The sequence below is a fragment of the Bos mutus genome, chromosome 11, assembly GCF_027580195.1.
Source record: "Bos mutus isolate GX-2022 chromosome 11, NWIPB_WYAK_1.1, whole genome shotgun sequence".
Lineage (NCBI taxonomy): Eukaryota > Metazoa > Chordata > Mammalia > Artiodactyla > Bovidae > Bos > Bos mutus.
The window spans coordinates 38,476,471-38,482,582 of NC_091627.1; positions in this window are offsets into that span (position 1 = coordinate 38,476,471).

Consider the following 6,112-nt stretch of genomic DNA (forward strand, 5'->3'; position numbering starts at 1 on the left):
TAGCCCCTTCACAGGAGAAGGCAATAGCAACCCACTCCCCTACTCTTGCCTGGAAAATCCCATGGATGGAGGAGCCTGGTTGGCTGCAGTCCATGGGGTCGCTAAGAGTCGGATACGACTAAGCAACTTCACTTTCACTTTTCACTTTCATGCACTGGAGAAGGAAATGGCAACCCACTCCAGTGTTCTTGCCTGGAGAATCCCAGGGGCAGGGGAGCCTGGCGGGCTGCAGTCTATGGGGTCTCGCAGAGTCGGACACGACTGAAGCGACTTAGTAGCAGCAGCAGCCCCTTCACCGGAGAAGGCAATGGCACCCCACTCCAGTACTTTTGCCTAGAAAATCCCATGGACGGAGGAGCCTGGTAGGCTACAGTCCATGGGGTCACTAGAGTCGGACATGACTGAGTGACTTCACTTTCACTTTTCACTTTCATGCATTGGAGAAGGACATGGCAAGCCACTCCAGTGTTCTTGCCTGGAGAATCCCAGGGATGGGGAAGCCTGGTGGGCTGCCGTCTATGGGGTCGCACAGTGTCGGACACGACTGAAGCGACTTAGCAGCAGCAGCCCCTTCACAGTGGAGACTTGGCATCCAGCCCACCTGGCGACAGGCCCCTGTGACTGGTGTGTTCATGACTGAACACAGGAGCCTGTACTGTCTCTTCAATTGCATCTGTCCATGACGACGCCCCTTACAGATCCACGACGCCCCTCATGGCAGCCTGTCAATAATGACTGGACCCTGATTCTGTCAGACAGTCTGCGTGCCAAGTTGCTATCCAGGGGTCATCACAGATGTGGAGAATGTGCCAGCCACACTAGACTCCAGGTTCCCACAGTCGTGTTGAATGGCCAAGGGCTGAGGACAGTGTTCCATTTACACTGCCGGGCGCCATCTTGCAGATTGGCCTGTGTCCACTAACCCATGGTCCACTTGGTGGGGCCATGAGTAATTTAATAAAATGCTGACATTTGTGGGTGATTTACTTTTTAAAAATATGCACTAGAGCAGATTCCAGGCTAGTCCTATAAAAACACTATTCTCATTTGCTTTCAATTCAGTGAACTTTCTTGAGTTGGGAAGAAAAGGCGGTGTTCCTTCCGCTTCTGACAGGTGACTCAGACCCAGGTCAACTCTTCCGCTGCCTCCAGCCTGTGTGGAAAGCCCTGGAGGAGCCCAGTTCCTCTAGACGAGGTGGGGTTACCTTCTGCCCCAAGGCAGCTCTCTTTTATATTTTGGCAAATTCATTTCCACTACTTAAAGAAAAACACTTCACCTTCCCTCTCCTCACTGTTGACCCTCAACACCTCACCCTGGCTTAGTCAACCTCACTTCCCCCTGATTGCAAAAGAAAAGACCGGAAACTTTTTCATTATACACAGGCAGTGCTCCTATATGACCGTCCTCTTTGTTCTCTACATGAGTAGATCTGAAATGACTTCCAAATTTACATATATTAAAGTAGGAAACTTTTAAAATAAAAATCAAGGTGAAAGAAAAGACTAGGGGGAATTTAGAACACTAATTACAAATCACATAGTCTCACATAATTACTAAAGGTGAGGTGTGCATTTAACTCTGAGCTTCCCAGCAGCCAAAGCAAGAAGACAAAGATGATCAACTCCATGATTCACCGTTTCTCTGAGGAAACACACACCCTTTCTTCAGGGAAAGCACTGGGATTCTTGCACTGGGTTCTGAATTTTTGCCCCGCCTTAAAGGACCTGAACTGAAGTGAAGTGAAAGTCATTCAGTCACATCTGACTCTTTGTGACCCCATGGACTATAAAGTCCATGGAATTCTCTTGGCCAGAATACTGGAGTGGGTAGTCTTTCCCTTCTCCAGGGGATCTTCCCAACCCAGGGATCGCACCCAGGTCTCCCGCATTGCAGGCGGATTCTTTACCATCTGAGCCACAAGGGAAGCCCAAGAATACTGGAGTGGGCAGCCTATCCCTTCTCCAGCAGATCTTCCTGACCCAGGAATTGAACCGGAGTCTCCTGCATTGCAGGAGGATACTTTACCAACTGACCTATCAGGGAGGCCCTTAAATGATCTAAGTGTGATGAAGAGAGAGGTCCTACCCTGATGATCTGTTTCCATTGAGGCTTTTTCTAGACCCCATGCAGTTACTGCCTGGTGCTGGTCTGCTTGACCAGCAACTGCTTTGACTCAAGCTTTTAACTCCAAAATTGCAGAGAATGTCACCATGTCTGTAGTTGCTCAGAGTTCACACCTGAAGTGTGGCTTTTCCTTGACTGTCTGGCTAGTGCTCTAGCTCTGATTGGTCTGAATTTGCTGTTGGAAAGATGCATGCAAAGGCCGGGACTTGAGCATCTAGCACTCTTTTGATGAGTTACTTGAAAATGTCTCTCAGAGCCACCCCTGCACCGCCTGCTTTCTCTTTGAGGGTTGCCCTTACAGGGCTGGGGGATTCTGGGCTAGTTTTTTTTTTTTAATATTTATTTACTTGGCTGTGCTGGGTCTTAGCTGTGATACACGGGACTCTATGATTGCAGCACGTGAACTCTTAGTTGCGGCATGTGGAATCTAGTTCCCTGACCAGGGAGTGAACCTGGGCCTGAACCTGGGCCCCCTGCATTGGGAGCTTGGAGTTTAGCCACTGGACCACAAGGGAAGCCCCATGTCAGGGAAGTCCCATTAGGGCTAGTTTTGCCTTTCTGAGCAGCACCCCGGGTGAGGGACCACCTGAAAACTGTGGCGGTCCCCCACAGTCAGTCACCTTCTGTCCCTGAGTCAGCCTTTCTCTGCTCCTCCTCTCAGTTTAACCACTTTCTGTCCACAATTTGTTGTCTAAACAGCACAGTCAGAATGACATATTTGAACACTTCCCTACCCTCTAATGTAATTTTACTTTCCAGGCTGATTTCTTTCTGAAAGTCAGAACTTTGTTTCCTTAAAATCTGTTGCATTCCTGACACTCCTCCAGCTCCTATCCTTGCTAGTGAACTAACTCTCATTGCTCAAAGACACTAAACTTTCTGACCACCAGGCCCTGGACTTTCCACACCATGTTTCCCTTAATTCCCTCAACAGCCCCAAGAAGTAAATACTATTATATGTTCACTATGCAGACCCAGGAAACTAGAGCCAGGTCACCCAGAGTGGAAAGGGTGGGATCCTTCTGAGCAGAGTGTGTGTGTTTGACCGTCACCTGGGACCCCCTTCTGAGGCATCTAAGGGACACAATGCTCCTCCTGAGGACCTCTCCTCCCACTTGGCCATCCTGCTTGTCTTCATGGATCAGAATTCTCTCTGGTGTTTCATGAAAACATCTTCTGCCTTCTGGGAGGTGGGAATATCAACCAGGCAAGGCAGGAGTTAGTCAGACATTGTGTTTTTAACTGAACAAACTTCCCAGCAGATGGATGTTGGGTCTCCTATCCCCCTGCCCTCTGTGCAGGGCTGGGGACAGCCTCCAGGTGTCTTCTCTCCCAGGTCATGCTTTCTCTGAAGGCAGGCGGATCCTTGACACAGAGCTCTCTGCTTTGACTGTCCTCGCCCACCTCTGCCCCAGGTGCGGCCAAAGGGATTCTATAAAAGAACACCCCACCACCATCCCAAGGCTTCTCAGGGGGCGCTAGTGGTAAAGAGTCTGCCTGCCATGCAGGAAACTTAAGAGATGGGGTTCAATCCCTGGGTCAGGAAGATCCCCTGGAGGAGGGCATGGCAACCCACTCCAGTATTCTTGCCTGGAGAATCCCATGCACAGAGGAGCCTGGCAGGCTAAAGTCCATGGGGTCACACAGAGTCAGACACGACTAAAATGACTTAGCACACATGCTGAGGCCACAGTGAACCCCTTCAACCCTCCAAGTTCCCCAGCCATCAGCTCTTCCGTGGTCTTGGGGCCACTGCCTTGGCTCCAGTGCTGGTTCTTACCTCAGTTACCCACCAAGTCTGGAGCCTGTGTTCACAGAGATGCTGCCTTTGCTCCCAAGGAAGGAGGTTGGAGGAAGCTCCAGCTAGACAGAGCTTACCCTCCAATCTGCCTGAAGGAGGGTCCCTCACTCTCTTCCTGCATGTGGCTTCCTTTCCCTTTGGGCAGCCTGTCACCCCTAGTCAGCAGCCCCAACCACTTTGTCTGGGCTCCACACGGCCACTCCACAAGTCTCACCTGGGACAGAGGGGGCAGAGAGCGGACTTTCCACCCAGTCAATGCTGAGCCCTGAACAGGATTTCCTGTGGGGCCCTTGAGCCCTGGAAGCTGACTATCCCAAACAGAGGGGAAGGCCAAATGGGCTGTACGCACAGGCCTGCTGTACCAGGGTCTCCGTGCAGGGAGTTTCACTGTGCCCCTCCTCGTCTAGGTCACATGACACCCAAGAGGTGGACAAAGCGGTGCTTGGTGGTGATGGGGTGATGGGGATCTGCCTATGCTAAGCAGATCTGTATGTGGTAAAGCTGGTTGAATCAGGAGAGTGATGTCACGGGGTCGTCAACCCAAAAGACATGGTAGAGAAAGAGCATCTTCAGTGCTTGGACAGAACGTCCTCCTTCAGGAGCTGCCTGGGTTGCTGCCACGGGCTCCGTGTTAGGGTCCAGAGACGGTGGTTATTCCTCACCACAAGCGCAGAGAGGAGAGATCTAGGGGAGGGTGATGACCAAGCCATGACAATCCCCAACTGTCTTGTGCTTTCCCTGTTTCGGCCCCGCTAACTGGAGCTGAAGGCTCCTCCACAGAAAGTAGGTGGCTGCATTCAAAGGCTTAAAACAGAAAAGGTGTCTATGTATGAAAAACTGATTACAACTTGACACAATTGCAATTTGCAAAATTTGAGGCAAGGGAGAGTGGGGCTCTGGCCAGAGGTCACCAGCCCCGTGGACTCAAGGCAAGATGCCTCAGCTTTCTCTCTGCATCCCCACCTATGAAATGGGCATAATGATGGCACATCCCCAGGGCTGTGAGAGTTCCTGGCCAGGGGTTGGGGGGCACAGGGCAGAGCACTCAGTGCTTAATAAGCACTCAGCACGTGTAAGCTGACCATGGGCCCAAATAGCAGAAGAGAAGAAGACTCTTCATCAGGCTACTGTGAACAAAGTCAGGAAACCTTGAAAATAAGATTTGTCATCTGTGGGAGAGGTTCTCTTTAAGTGAGAGCTGTCTTGGTTATCTGTGGTTTAAAGCTTCCTCTCTCGGCCACAGTAAACAGGGGTCCTGATGCGAGGCAGAATGTAGCTTTCTTCCATGTTGCTGGCAAGTTAGTTTTGGTGGATTCAGTTTGGAGCCTGTCCACAGAGATGGGTCCCAGACTCACATGTCCTAGGAGGGCCTACCATATAGCCCCGCTTTTGGGGGAGAAAACAGAACAGGTAGGCCTTAGCTTTTCCCAAGTAGAACTACCAGAAGGAGCCTTTTTCATAACACCCTCACGTCATCATAGTTCACTTTTGGGGCACCATAAAAATCTTTCAAAATTTTTAGGTGGTTTTAGAATAAGAAGCCACTGGCCAAGAAGAAAGAAGCTTTTTCCTTAACTCTGAACAAGTGCTCTGCTGTGGGAACAATGTCAGGTCAGGACGGTGCACTCAGCTCAGCAAACTTGCCTGGCCAAGGACTTGAACACTAAGCCTGCTGCTCTAGAAAGGAACTCTGAGGGCAGGGTTTTGTGTGTTTCGTTCATCGGTATGTCTTCATCTCTAAGACAGAGCCTGGCCCCACCCAGGCACTCAATCCCTGTTTGTCAAATGAATGACTAGAAAGGGACTTCCCTGGTGGTCCAGGGGCTAAGACCCTGCGCTCTCAATGCAGGCGGGCAGTTCAATTTCTGTTCGGGGAACTAGGTCTCGCATGCCATAACGAAGACTGAAGACCCGAGTGCCGCAACTAAGACCTGGCACAGCCAAATAAGTGAATAAAAAATAATAAATATTTCAGAACAGCAGCAACAAGGGAAGTCTGAGTGGCAGTTACAGCCAGAGGAGTCTGAAGGAGAGATGGTTGGGATTTAACATGTGTCTTTGGTAGGATCGTGGATCAAGAAAAACAAATGAAGTCCAAATAAATTTTTAAAAATGAATGAATAAATACAAATTAACCAAAGGGTTTAATATGTGAAAAAACAAATTTCCTAAACTGGGTGTGCTTT